Source organism: Schistocerca gregaria, chromosome 2 (genome assembly GCF_023897955.1).
Source record: "Schistocerca gregaria isolate iqSchGreg1 chromosome 2, iqSchGreg1.2, whole genome shotgun sequence".
In the NCBI taxonomy this organism is placed as follows: domain Eukaryota; kingdom Metazoa; phylum Arthropoda; class Insecta; order Orthoptera; family Acrididae; genus Schistocerca; species Schistocerca gregaria.
In genome coordinates, this window is record NC_064921.1 from 128,059,846 (window position 1) to 128,074,450 (window position 14,605).

Genomic DNA, 14,605 nt, shown 5'->3' on the forward strand with positions numbered 1-14,605 from the left:
CTATGTTTCGTGCAGTCATCATGCTTACAACAGTGTTCCTTCGGTTCCGAAAGCCCATATCGATTATGTTTCGTTGAAAGGTTCGCACGCTGACACTTGTCGACGGTCCAGCGTTGAAATCTACAGCAATATGCGGAAGGGCTGCACTTCTGTCACGTTTAACGACTCTCTTCAGTCGTCGTTGGTCTCGTTCTCGCAGGATCTTCCGGTCGTAGCGATGTCTGAGATTTGATATTTTACCGGATTCCTGATATTCGCGGTACCCTCGTGAAATGGTCGTACGCGAAAACCCCACTTCATCGCTACCTCGGAGATGCTGTGTGCCATCACCCCTGGGCCGACTATAACAACACACTCAGACTCACACTCACACTTAAATCTTGGTAACCTGCCACTGTAGCAGTAGTAACCGATCGAACAACTGCGCCAGACATATGTAGTCTTGTATAGGCGTGGCCGACCGCAGCGCCTTATTCTTTTTGTTTACATGTGTCTGTATTTGAATATGCATGCCTATACCAGTTACTTTGGCGCTTCTGTGTAATACAGTTTCTGGTGGACAGTAGAATTAATGTGCGATGGATCCAGAAGGTATAGAGGGATTTGGAAGATACGGAAATTCGGGAACCAGAAATATACAACAGGTGCCATTCAATTTAAAAAAAAATTAGAAAGACAAGTCTTTCACAGATTTCTAAGCTACAGTTAGCCCCACAGCAAAACCATCATGAGCAGTAATGCACAGAGCAAAGAATGTTTCAAAGTGTGAGAAAGGAAGACTAGAAGAAATGAAGGTGAGGCGGATTATCGTGGTCCCCAGATGGCCAAAACGAAAAGAAGAAGAAGAAAGGAACATATTCCAGAGTCTACACGATGTGACCGTAACAGTGAGCAATGAGTAAAAGTGACAACAAGAAAACGTGTAAATAGGTGGAATGCTAAAATAGATAGTTTCAGTGTTATACTGATAATAAAAGTCAAGCTGCGTTTCGCATACTGCTATTGCGTACCAGTACGGAAGTGGTCAAGCATAATAACCACTTCATAATCTGTTCAATGAATTAAGAAACAAATACGGACACAAGTTTTCAGGGCATTTATGCACAATGACAACGGATCAGGTGAAGTTGATTACACCAAACTGCATCGCCTTTGACATACACTCCTGGAAATGGAAAAAAGAACACATTGACACCGGGGTGTCAGACCCACCATACTTGCTCCGGACACTGCGAGAGGGCTGTACAAGCAATGATCACACGCACGGCACAGCGGACACACCAGGAACCGCAGTGTTGGCCGTCGAATGGCGCTAGCTGCGCAGCATTTGTGCACCGCCGCCGTCAATGTCAGCCAGTTTGCCGTGGCATACGGAGCTCCATCGCAGTCTTTAACACTGGTAGCATGCCGCGACAGCGTGGACGTGAACCGTATGTGCAGTTGACGGACTTTGAGCGAGGGCGTATAGTGGGCATGCGGGAGGCCGGGTGGACGTACCGCCGAATTGCTCAACACGTGGGGCGTGAGGTCTCCACAGTACATCGATGTTGTCGCCAGTGGTCGGCGGAAGGTGCACGTGCCCGTCGACCTGGGACCGGACCGCAGCGACGCACGGATGCACGCCAGGACCGTAGGATCCTACGCAGTGCCGTACTGGACCGCACCGCCACTTCCCAGCAAATTAGGGACACTGTTGCTCCTGGGGTATCGGCGAGGACCATTCGCAACCGTCTCCATGAAGCTGGGCTACGGTCCCGCACACCGTTAAGCCGTATTCCGCTCACGCCCCAACATCGTGCAGCCCGCCTCCAGTGGTGTCGCGACAGGCGTGAATGGAGGGACGAATGGAGACGTGTCGTCTTCAGCGATGAGAGTCGCTTCTGCCTTGGTGCCAATGATGGTCGTATGCGTGTTTGGCGCCGTGCAGGTGAGCGCCACAATCAGGACTGCATAAGATCGAGGCACACAGGGCCAACACCTGGCATAATGGTGTGGGGAGCGATCTCCTACACTGGCCGTACACCTCTGGTGATCGTCGAGGGGACACTGAATAGTGCACGGTACATCCAAACCGTCATCGAACCCATCGTTCTACCATTCCTAGACCGGCAAGGGAACTTGCTGTTCCAACAGGACAATGCACGTCCGCATGTATCCCGTGCCACCCAACGTGCTCTAGAAGGTGCAAGTCAACTACCCTGGCCAGCAAGATCTCCGGATCTGTCCCCCATGAGCATGTTTGGGACTGGATGAAGCGTCGTCTCACGCGGTCTGCACGTCCAGCACGAACGCTGGTCCAACTGAGGCGCCAGGTGGAAATGGCATGGCAAGCCGTTCCACAGGACTACATCCAGCATCTCTACGATCGTCTCCATGGGAGAATAGCAGCCTGCATTGCTGCGAAAGGTGGATATACACTGTACTAGTGCCGACATTGTGCATGCTCTGTTGCCTGTGTCTATGTGCCTGTAGTTCTGTCAGTGTGATCATGTGATGTATCTGACCTCAGGAATGTGTCAATAAAGTTTCCCCTTCCTGGGACAATGAATTCACGGTGTTCTTATTTCAATTTCCAGGAGTGTATGTTACGGTAAATAAATAACTACTAAAGACATATGTAAATAATAATAAAAGGGATAGCTAGAAAGTAATTACATACATCACTGAAGAATAGTAATTAAGACCTCACATGATGATCATAACCGAGCGAGGTGGCGCAGAGGTTAGCACATTGGACTCATCGGAAGGACGACAGTTGAAACCCGCTTCCGGCCAACCTGGTTTAAGTTCCCCGTGATTTCCCTACATCTCTTCATGCAAATCATGGTTTCTTTAAAAGGGCACGGCCGACTTCGTCCACATCTTTCCGTAATAAAATAGGACCGATGACGTCGCTGTTTGGTCCCATCCCCCGATTCAACCAACCAATCAAAGATCATAAGTCATGAATAACGCAGGGTGAACATTAATAAAATGGAAAAACTGCAGGGACAGATTCCTGCTGGAAATGAAGGCAAACCGCCCTTTAAATATGTGTCCTGAAATGGACGGTGAGCCCGAAACAACAAATCAGCCAAGCAAAAAAAAAAAAAAAAAAAAAAAAAATTGGTTCTGAGCACTATGGGACTTAACTGCTGTGGTCATCAGTTCCCTAGAACTTAGCCCTACTTAAACCTAACTAACCTAAGGACATCACACACATCCATGCCCGAGGCAGGATTCGAACCAGTGACCGAAGCGGTTCCTGACTGTAGCGCCTAGAAACGCTCGACCACCCCGGACTGCCATCCAAGTCAGAACAGACGTTCTTAGTGACCTCCATGGAATGCAGTACACGTGTTCACACGTTGCATTATGGATTGGCTTCCACGATGTTCTCGGGCCACTTTCCTGCAGCTTACTAGGGTTCATCTCAATATCCAGTGCAACCCGATCCCCCAAATCTGTTGCACCCACAGTCAGCCGCCTCCCTGCATACTCGTCTGTCGGAAAGGACCCATGATCACACAAACGACCAAAAAGGGCTTGAAATATTGTGTGATGTGGCTGCTGTGTGTGAGGGTACTTGTTTTGGTATAGCCGTGCCGCCTCTCGGCCGTTTCCATCTGCTTGGTCGTACACGAACACCATCTCGGCTTATTGCCGATATGAATACCGGGCCATTACGCTGCATACATTACGCTGCGTCAATTACACAACCTGTAACACACATGGAACACACGGCACGTGGTCAGAGAAACTTTCATTCATCAGCGTCATCTACTGTGGCAACGACGTGTCTCCGGACACTTGTTCATAGGACCTTTTTCCTTCCATTTCCAGTCAGGAATCAGTCCTTGCAGTTTGTCTGTTCTATTAATGCTCACCATGTACAGTTATAGAAGACGCAATGTTATCAAAAGTGTAAAAGAGCTGAAGCTTTGCTTTCACTGAATGGTGACGTTGCCCATCTGCACTTGTTTTTCAGCGGTCACACGTGATATCAATATCAGTTTCTTCTCGATTCCTCACGTAGACGACAAAAAGGAGTAATGGCCCACCCGAGGTGCGATTTATGTTGTGACTGCAGCAGACGCGCTCCAGATATTGGAAATCTGAGAGCGTCAGTTGTTCTCGCGAGCTCTCTGGCGCGAGTATCCCACTAGAGAAAACAGCAGCTTCGTCGACGCGGCTGCGATCACATAATAGAGCTGAGCTTAAGGAAATAGGCTCGTATTTATGACGCCCGAAGCGGTAACAGAAATATTTATTTGTGCAAAGATCAGTAATGCCGCCAACGAAGATTCTTTAAGGAACTGAACTCTCATGTATACAACAGTTCCACAAGTTTAAAGTTTTCTAGAAGCTGCTATATGCTCCCATTATCAAACACTGGACGAATGTAATGTAGATAATTTGCGCTCCACGTTCGGAAAATCTAGTTTTCACGAATCTCAGTATTTAGGACGTCATGTCTCCTGAACAGGGTGTCGTACAGTGACATAATTCTGCAGTGGTATAGATGGATACTGCAAAGTGTACTGTCAACGGAGCAAGGAAATAATAAATTCTAATGTCATGCTTGATACTGTAGCGCCTAGAACCGCTCGGCCACCCCGGCCGGCCGTAATAAAACCTAAAGAAAAAAGAAAAAAACCGACGACTGATTGCTGCGCTCTATAATTGTAATATATTTATCACACCGGTACTTCAACTGTTCGAAACATGTTTTGTAGTCATCTTTAGAAACGGTTGACAGCTCCTCCCTCATTTTTTTCTTGACTTCTTCAATGTTGTCAAATCGGTATACTTTCATGCCGCTTTCCATGCATGACAATAAGAAAAAGTCGCACGGAGCCAAGTCACCCAAGTAGGTGCGTGGGCAACAGAGGCAAGCCATTTTTAGCCACAAACTGTCTAACAGAGATGGCTGTGTGTGCAGGTGAGTTGTTGTGGTGGAAGAACCAGTCTCCTATGTGCCACAAATCTTCCGAGATTCCAGGATAATCCACCAGTCTCTGACAGTTGATCAATTATCTGTCGATGGTCTACGAGCACAAGCTCTCTAATTTTCTCATTATTTTCTTCGGCCGGGTTGGGGATTTTCTCCGCTTGTGGACTGGTTGTTGTGTTGTCCTCATCATATTTTCATCCTCATCACCGGCACGCAAGTCGCCCAGTGTGGCTTCGACTGCAATAAGACTTACACTCAGCGGCCGAACAGCCCCGAATAGGGCCTCCCGGGCAAAAAGTGCCATACGCTCATTTCATTGTTCTTTTTCGTTCTTCAGCTGTTGCGATTCGTGGATTTTAGTAGATTTCATATTGGGTTGTTCGGAGTTGCCGTCTATTGAAGAACATATGAACATTTAGACCATAAACTACTAGGGTTGCCCAGAAAGTAATGCACCGCATTTCTTTTCTCAGCCGAAAACAATGCTACTAATGCGAAACATTAAGTATGTATTATTTGAAGTCTCCTGAGTGAGCGAACCAAGTCTCTGTCACTTCCAACAGATAGCATAGCTGCAGAACAGTTTCAAAATGGCGTCTGTAGGTGATGACGTTCTAAACTACGTGGCGTCACTGAATATTTCACTGCAGAGAAAGAAACTGGGGGGGGAGGGGGGAGGGAATATTCATAAACGCTTGTTCAAAGTTAATGTAGCTTTTGCTGTCGACGAAAGTACAGTTAGTTGCTGGAAACGAAGGGTGAGGATATCAGAAGGCGGTTCGGCGGAGCTCCACGATTTGCAGCTTTCTGGGAGACCACCCACGGCTTTTACAGCTGACACGTTGCAGCCTTCTCGGACTTCCAATTGTTTGGGCCATTAAAAGATGCCATTCTTGGAAGACATTTTGAGGATGATAAGGAGCTGATTCACACAGTGAAGCACTGGCTTCGCCACCAGGACAAGGGTTAGTACCGACAGGGCATACACGCCCTTGTTCCGCGATGGAGGAAGGCCATAGAAAGGGATTACGTGGAACAATAGAGTGTGTCGATAAAACACCATTCTTTCGTGTGCGTAATTCCCACTATGTTCAATGAAGAAATATTGAAAAACAATGTGATGCATTACTTTCTGGGCAACCCTAGTATGTTAAGAGTTTACAACTTTACGTCATTGTCCGAATGGGATGTAATTGTTCTAGTCCAAGCACCGATCTTCTGCTTAGGCATAATACTTTGCCGATTCTTGCTATGCCTTTGGTGAAAGCTAGGCAGGATGCGTATATAGCATACCTATGGGGAATTGAAAATTAGCTGAGAGGTAATATGACAAGTCTAAAAGGGTAAAATAGTTTCAGACTTAAATATGTATCAGCTCCAATGGGTTATTTCCACCCAACGAATTGCAAAAAACAGATTTATTAAAGCTTGATCATAGTTTCGACAGTTTTCAAACGATATTTTTCAGAGTGTATTGTACGTAAAATCGCATATTATCTGTATCCAATGTTGGAGTCACTGACTATGTCTAGTAAATTTATTTAACCATCGTTTAAAAGAGATGATTTAATAGTAGTAATTATCTACTGTAGAGCTTTGTCTTAAAGAGTTTTTTTTTACAAAATATCACAAATTGGACGATGGATCCAACAACGTGTAGCGTGCCACTTGAAAGGTTTATAATGACATTTAAATATGAAACGTGGTATCGCATCCTACAAAGGGTAAGCATGCTACATACAGAGCGAGTCCCAAGAGAGAGACAGGCCGCGGCGCCTACGTCACGAAGGTAGGCGTGAACTGGCTCGCTCGCTCAAGTCAGCAGACGAATTACACTTCTGCACCTGTTAACTCGTAATTGCGCGTTTACGTACAAATGAGAATTGCATCTTCTATTAGAATCCGCTATTATGGAGTCTTATTCTTTGTTAGTCCTACAACGATCGAAAGTCCATTTGCCTACTAATAATTTGTTACGGTTGTACTGGGTACAATAAAATTTTATCGTTTGGATGAGGTACTTCACCTTGTATGGAATGAGTATTGTTAAGCAGTAGGGACTAAATGCTATAAACGAGCTGTTATACCATTTATTTTTAATGTTTATGAGGTCTTATGGGACTTAACTGCTAAGGTCATCAGTCCCTAAGCTTACACACTACTTAACCTTGTCGGGTTCAGCTAAAAAACTGGTGGCTGTTCGACCTTTGCTGAACGTTATTCAGAAGAATAAAGACCTTCAGTTCAGCAACTATAACTTTGTTGCGAGCGCGTATCTGACGACGCCCGGCGTGCATGGACTGATCGGAGTTACAAAATTTTGCTTCCGGCCTCTACAGGAGGATCCTTAATCCTGGGAAAACTTTCGTAGTCATTGGAGAGAAAACAGTACTCGTCCACACAAGCCAGGAGGCACGGAACTACCAATTACCTCAAAAAACAAGGAATAATAATAATAAACAGAACCTGTATAATAGCTAGAAAACACAGCGGCTCTAGAGGTTGGGCGCGGAACTACACAGACGTCGTGTACAGTAATTACGACCGCACAGCACTGCACTGACACACGCGCACACACCACACACACACACCGGCGAGCTTGATTTATCTCGCGGCAGCGTCGCTACAACCTAAATTATCCTAAGGACAAACACACACACACCCCCATGCCCGAGGGAGGAATTGAACCTCCGCCGGGACCAGCCGCACAGTCCATGATTGCAGGGCCTTAGACCGCTCGGCTAATCCCGCGTGGTTATATCATTTATAAAGAGCATAGATTTTGAACTACAGTTGCTGCACAGTTGTGTATTTTGTTTTAGTACTTGTCATCAGTAAGTATAAAAGCATATTTCAGTGGAATATGCAATACTCGTTAGTACGTAAACACCCAGTTACTAGTTAACGCTATCAGAAACGCAATTCGTCTGGTGAGCTGAGTGAGCGAGATAGCTCAGGCCTACCCTCGTGACGTACGCACCGCGGCTTGTCTTTTTCGGACTCGATACAGAGCTAGTGACGTCAGCGCATGTCTCTAGCTCTGTACGCAACAGACTTACGCTCTGTGGGATCCGGTGCCTATCTTTCTAGTGGCGCACTACACTTCGTTGGATCCACAGTCTAACGCCTGATATTTTAAAAAGTCTTAAGACATAGCTCTACAGTATAGAGATATTACTTTTAAATCATATTTTAAATGGTGATTAAATGGAATTAGTAGACAGAGTCAACGACTCCCACATTTGGTATAGACAGTGTGATTCTACGTACAATACCTTCTGAAGAATACAGTTTTAAAACTGTCGAAACCATGGTCAAGCTTTAATAAACCAAAATTTTCCATCTGGTTGACTTTTATTTCCAATCCATCGAAGCTCTTGCATGCGTAATTGCTGAAGCGCAGCCATGTGACGCAATCTTAAACTTCTGTTATCATATACGTTACCAGCTGTGTCTGCGATATGCGAAATCACGTGTGTAACCGAAGGAGCTACCAATAATTTAAGAGTTTGTAGTTGAGTCCTCATGTTACTGGCAGGCTATATTACTGAGTAAGTGCCACGAAGGCAAGCGCGGCGCTCCAGCACGCCTCTAGCAATGCCCTATTGTGGAGTCATTTCGATTCAAGCGACGCAGCTGCCTTCACGTCGCGAGGCCGTGTGTGAAACACGTCTGACCTTTGTCTGCCTCGAGACCTTACGTGACACCGCCTCCCGAGCGGATAATTCCGTTTGCTAATGTCTGTTGTGGAGTTACTGGAGGGAATGTCTTACATAGTTTGCGAAAGCTCGACTTTAAGAAAGCATTCCCAGTACATTTACTGCATTTTACAAGTTGCTGTTGTTGCGATCTTCAGTCCGAAGTCTGCTTTATCGCTAGTCTAGCCCGCGTAAGTCTCTTCATAACTGTTGCAGTCATTTGAACCTGTGTATCTGCTTACTGTAGTCAGGCTTCGGTATCTCTCTGTAATCAGCACTCACCCCTCGTCACCTTCCTTCCATTATGAAAACGACTATTACTTGATGTCTCAGTATGTGCTCTGTGAACTGATCCCTTCGTTTTAGTCAAGTTGTGCAATAAATTTCTTTTCTGCCAAATGAGATTCAGTACCTCCTCATAAGATACTTCATCTACTGATGTAATCTTCAGCATTCTTCCGTGGTACCACATTTCAACAGCCTTCATTCTGTTCTTTTTTGAACTGTTTATCCTGGACGTTTCACTTAAGTACAAACTTACAGTCGAGATATATATACCTACATAAATCATTATATTCCTCTTCTTCAGAAATACTTTTCTTACTGTTACCATTTTATGTCTTCTCTCTTTCGCTCATCGCCAGTTTCTTTGCTTTCTAAATAAGAAAACTCATATACTACTATGAATACCTAATTTCTTAACGTAATCTCTCAGCATCACCTGATTCAGTTCGACTACCGTCACATTACCCTTGTTTTATTTTTTTTTCTGTTGAGCACTGTATCACCTTTTCTCGAGATAGTATCCGTGTTGTTCAACTGAGCATCTTAGTCTATTGCCATCGCTGACAAAATTGCAATGTAATCGCTGTGCTATCGTTACTGGGATATAGCGATCGCAATGGTGTTAGCAATATTACAAAATTCACTTTCCTGCATGTGATACTGCTGTTGATATTGACGTGCAAGGTGTAGTGAAACATTTTACTTTTCTGTATTTATTTAAACTGGTGAGATTAGGCTGTCTCTTACGTCGGTCCCGGGTTTCACAGATGTCGTACTAAAAAATAACAATAATTTAGTATGAGAAATAGTAATAACATAGTATTAATAGCACAAAACATAATCTGAATGTATGTAGAGACGATGTCAACGAGAGTATTGATCAAGAGCTAATAAAGTGAATACTGGCATTACTTCAACTACTGCTGCCGGTGATAAATTATAGTAATAATTTTCAAAATGATGGAGCACAGCAATCAGCCGTCCTTTTCTTTCAGGTTTTATTAAGCCAATCTAGATTTTGGGTAGTGCCTAGCCATTATCAGTGCATTATTCCATGGTATCCATGCTTGTCCTAGTACGTCAGTCCCCCGTTGTTCGGGCCTCTGTCACAGTTCGTTCAAGAAGCCCGAAGAACAGGGGAGTGACGTACTAGGACATGCATTGATACATGAAATAGTGCACTGGTAATGGCTAGGTACTAGCCGAAATCTAGATTTGCTTAATAAAACCTGAAAGAAAATGACTGATTGCTGTGCTCCATCATTTTGAAAATCTTACTACAGTCATTGAGTGCGTCTACATTTCTAATGGAAGGTAACTTGAAAACTAATAACGATAGGGATAGCAGCAGGTTTAAAACTCTTATTTTTGCTACCGGTATTTTGAAAGTTACTGGCGTTTAAAACTATGAGTCGAACCGGTACTACCCGCTGCAGAACCAAAAATCCATGCTGGAAACAATCCGTATCTACGTCACATTCTTTTCTCCTGGCGTCCTCGTGCAGTTAGATTTACAGCAGAGCTCCTGTAAATATGGAAAGTAGGAAAGAAGTAAGGGTAGAAGTGAAAGTTGGTTCTAAGTCGTACCTGGGTGGCTCACTCGGAGAGAGCATTGCACGAGGAAGGAAAGGTTCTGGGTTCGCGTCCCACATGCGCACACACTTTTTTAATCGGTCAGGACGCCTTATAAGTAATACGTTTAAATTAAAGTGTTCTAGAAAATGAGAAGCACATAAAAACGAAGCAAGGGAATCGAACATTGTTTTTGACTGTCCGATCCAGTTAACACACCTCCTATCAATTTCCCTTCTTACAAACGCGGTAATACCTCGCTAACATACGTGAGCCGTTCTCCGTCTTTCAGCGGGACTTCCACAAAGTGTTCCCTGAGGCCCACCGTGAAGTGTAGAGGTGTAAACAGGTCGTCGTGGGTTCAACGATGTTCTTATGAAAACAAAGAACAGCCAAAAGCTTTGTACTTGAGGTATATGCTAGCCAGTGAACCACTAGCTCCATAATTTCTGTTAATGTTATCACTATTTTAAATATGAAATTAATAATGTTATTCAAATCGTTAAAAGAAGCATTTTCAAGATTCTGTACCTCAGTTTGGAAAAAAGGAACCATTGTAGGATCACTTTATTGTCCTTCTGTCTGACTGTTAAAAACCCTATTTCTCAGGTACGGGAAGACGTATCAAGTGGAAATTTATGTCACATACTAAGGTCTACGGTCATGTGGCGGCTTGAAACATCCGACTTAATACAGTCAAAAGATACAACCATATTCTGATACGCGCAAACTCATCAAAACCTATAGCGCAATTCTCGCTGACTCAGAATCACGAAATTTGGCAAGCAGCAAGTTCTCACATTCTGAATAGTCAGCTTCTATCTTTACCTGAAAATTTGGGTGATATCAGCGAGGAGCGAAGAGAGTGCTTTCCTCAAGACATCAAAAAGACAGAAAGATGATATCAGCTTTACCTCGACCTTTGAGCAGCATCTTAGGGCTTGTAGTTTAACTTCTTTCTAAATGAAACAAGCACAGGTTGTCGCAATGAAGATTCTGCGATATGTAGCGGGTTGTTAACTGCTATACCCCAAAAGGAGTGAAGATATACTGGAGTGACTGTGAGTCACGAGCTTCACGAATGAACTAATCCAGATCGGGAGCAGGTTACAGCACTTGCAGTGTACGCTAGAAAGTAGGACAGCCCAGAGAGCTCGGTAATAAAACCAGTAGAGCAACCATACGTTGCTTGTGGACCGTAAACGAAAAGTAAATACCTTTCATAAAGAAGTCGTCAGATGTGCAGGATAATCCTTTATGCAGTCTAACATCGAACCGGATGACGCAGGAGCTTTCCTCTGTAACGATATGATCAATTATTGACTGCAAATTTCTTTGTACGTTTTGTGGGCGAAAAACTATTTTTAAGTCGAACTAGTCACACACCTCCATTAATCTGACTCCATTGTCATTTCTGAATCCTCACCAGAATACTGAACTATGTTATTTACTTTTTTGCTACCAATATAACCACTGAAATTGCCCACGGGGACCACATCGTTTTACTCGACTTTGTAAAAGAGGGGTCGTCAGTCTGTGAAGAGACTCATCTCGTTTCTGCCCAGTAATGGATTTTTAATACACAGTGCACCTAAGAAGAAACATTAATAGATGGCATGTAGATGACATTACTAAAACGGGTGATGTAGATTTTCTAGGTGGCCGCTGTGGTATGAATGATGGTGGTGCTTCTGTAGGTCAGCTGAAGGATGATGTCTGGCGCCTTGATGAATAGCTCTAGATAGACGAGTCAGTGGAGTGGGCCCAATAGCAGGAAAAGAGGAAGAGGGACGAAATGGAGGAGCTGATATGGCGAAGGAAATTTGTCAGATTTTAATACTTAGGTTCGGGTAACAGGAAGAAACTGGTTGAGATTGTGGTACGGATTTACTCCAGACGAATTGTAGGCACAGCACGCGGTAGGCCAGGAATAAAATGAAGCTGCGGTTGTGCGATTAGCGTATGAATCGCAGAAGCAGAGTTTGTAACTGATATCACGAATCCGTGAAATGTGTTGCCAATGTTTATCGTTCTTTCGCATTGTTACTCTTATACATGATGGTTTTGGTAACAATTTTCACCTAATTAACAATTATTTTATTTCTCATTTTTTAATAATAATCGTTGCCGAAACAATTTTTTGTTTTGTTTTGAGGTATGGAATTTGAAGGAAATATACTCCAATTTGTTCAGTCTGTTTTGCTGACTCCTTATGATCGATACATTTGGCACTCGTTGTTTTCCTATCTCTAATTATAATGTTATCTTTACATTTATAACAAATTGTCTGTATGCATCTGTTCTCCTTTTTCAGTTGTTAAAAGTACACAAAGTCATCATTTCACCCACCAACGTCAAAGTCAATTTTTACTTTCAGCCAGTGAACATACTTAAAACAGAGTATCTGGCACATATAATATTTTGTCCTACAGATTTCATCCAGTCTTTGTTAGAGAACTTTTTCAGTCAAATAGCACAAATGTAATACTCAGATTCGAAGATGGTTCAGATAAGATATATTGATGTGTACTCCACCTTTATCTCACTTCACTGATTTAACAGGGTTTCTCAAGGTTGCTGATAACTGAAGATAATTTCGGAGAATTGAATCGCTTTTCCTAAGACATTATTCAGCTCGATTTGCTGACCTTGTCGCATGTGAAATAAAATACGCATTGGCTTGAAAAGATTATAAAATAATATTTTTTTCATTTGGACACTGCATTTAATATTTTCAGTTTTCGTTGTTATTGTTGCAGGCACCACAACGTTCAGCACCAACCACCAGAGCGCCGCCAGTTTGTGGGTGAATACTGGAAGACTACAAACTTAAAACCATTCTCTGTGAGTACGGATTGTATTTTCGATTGTAAAGTGTCTTTGCAACTTACAGCATTATGATAAGTATTTGGCTAAAAGTAAACAAAACTTTGGGATACTTTTGGGTATGAAGACTGTCAGGGCGAGGTCGGGTAAGAGTACGCGTCTGGTAAGAGTTCGCAGTGGCGTTTTCACTGCATTGGCAACTCTGACCAGCAACGGAAAACTGCATTCAGTTTTTGCTTCTGAAGCGACGCAATGATGCGCCAGATTTTGAAATGACAATTAAATCAATACCCTAAGCTGTCGGCAGGCGTTGATATACATCAACGGAGGCAGTTGAAAATGTGTGCTCCGACCGGGACTCGAACCCGGGATTTCCTGCTTACATGACAGACGCTCTATCCATCTTTTTTTTTTTTTAACCTTTCGCGTAGGAAGTGTTAAGACGCGAACCACCGCCCCAACAAAACGTCATTCATGGACAGAGAAGCTCCTCATTAAGCTTTTTTCCCCCTTTAAGAACAAATTATGAGGAATAAATAAGGAAAACGTTTTTTTCTTTCAAAAGAAAACAAAAACTCCAATTATACCGGTTTCTCCTTCCATTAAACAAAAATGAATCTCCTTCGTCTTGTTGGAGAAGAAACAATCTCTTGGAACAAAAATTTTTTATTTTTTTAAAGCCATATTCAAATTTCTTTTTCCTTTATGAACAAATTATGAGGAATAAATAAGGAAAAGTTTTTTTTTATGTAAAGACGTGCGACTTGTAGTTAAAGTCCAGTTCTTACAGGAGCTCCTGAAGTGTAGCCGCCTACAGCATGGCAGCTCGTCCATACGTGTCTTCTCATGGCGTAGGCGTGGGTTCTGGGTAGCAGATCTACTCAGTTCGGCTCGGTTTATACAGTGTTCAGCTTCTCAGGGCTTGGACGTTCCAGCTACTAGGTGGGTCATCGAAAGTGCTCCGTAAGAAATTGGAAAAATATTGCTTATAGCGTGGGTTGCGTATCAGGACGCAGTGTCGTTCGTCGAGATATGTCCAATATCCTAGCGTAGACTTGTCGCCAGAAGTAAAAAGATAGCGGATCGTGTGGCCACAGATCCAATTCACAGAGTTAGTTTTGGCGGAGGGGTAGAAAGTCTTATCGGGGTACAAAAGCATGTGGACGTCAATCTGAGCCGGTGTCTGGCGAGTAAGAAACGCCAAAATTTGCCGCGCAAGTGTCCAGGCGTCGAACGCTGTGCCACAGTGGAACCGGTGAACATCCGTGTCATCCACTCCACAGTGTGTGCA

The 14,605-nt window shown here is 43.6% G+C and overlaps 1 protein-coding gene across 4 annotated transcripts in view; it reads left to right on the top strand.

The window, feature by feature from the left end:
- Positions 1–14,605, top strand: part of LOC126336504 (neutral ceramidase-like) — a 489,135-nt gene that overhangs the window by 69,155 nt on the left and 405,375 nt on the right. For all 4 annotated transcript variants that reach the window (XM_050000278.1, XM_050000277.1, XM_050000275.1 and 1 more), the window contains exon 2: positions 13,248–13,332. The gene's annotated coding sequence lies outside the window, so the exon portion shown is untranslated. The remainder of the gene's footprint in view (positions 1–13,247; positions 13,333–14,605) is intronic.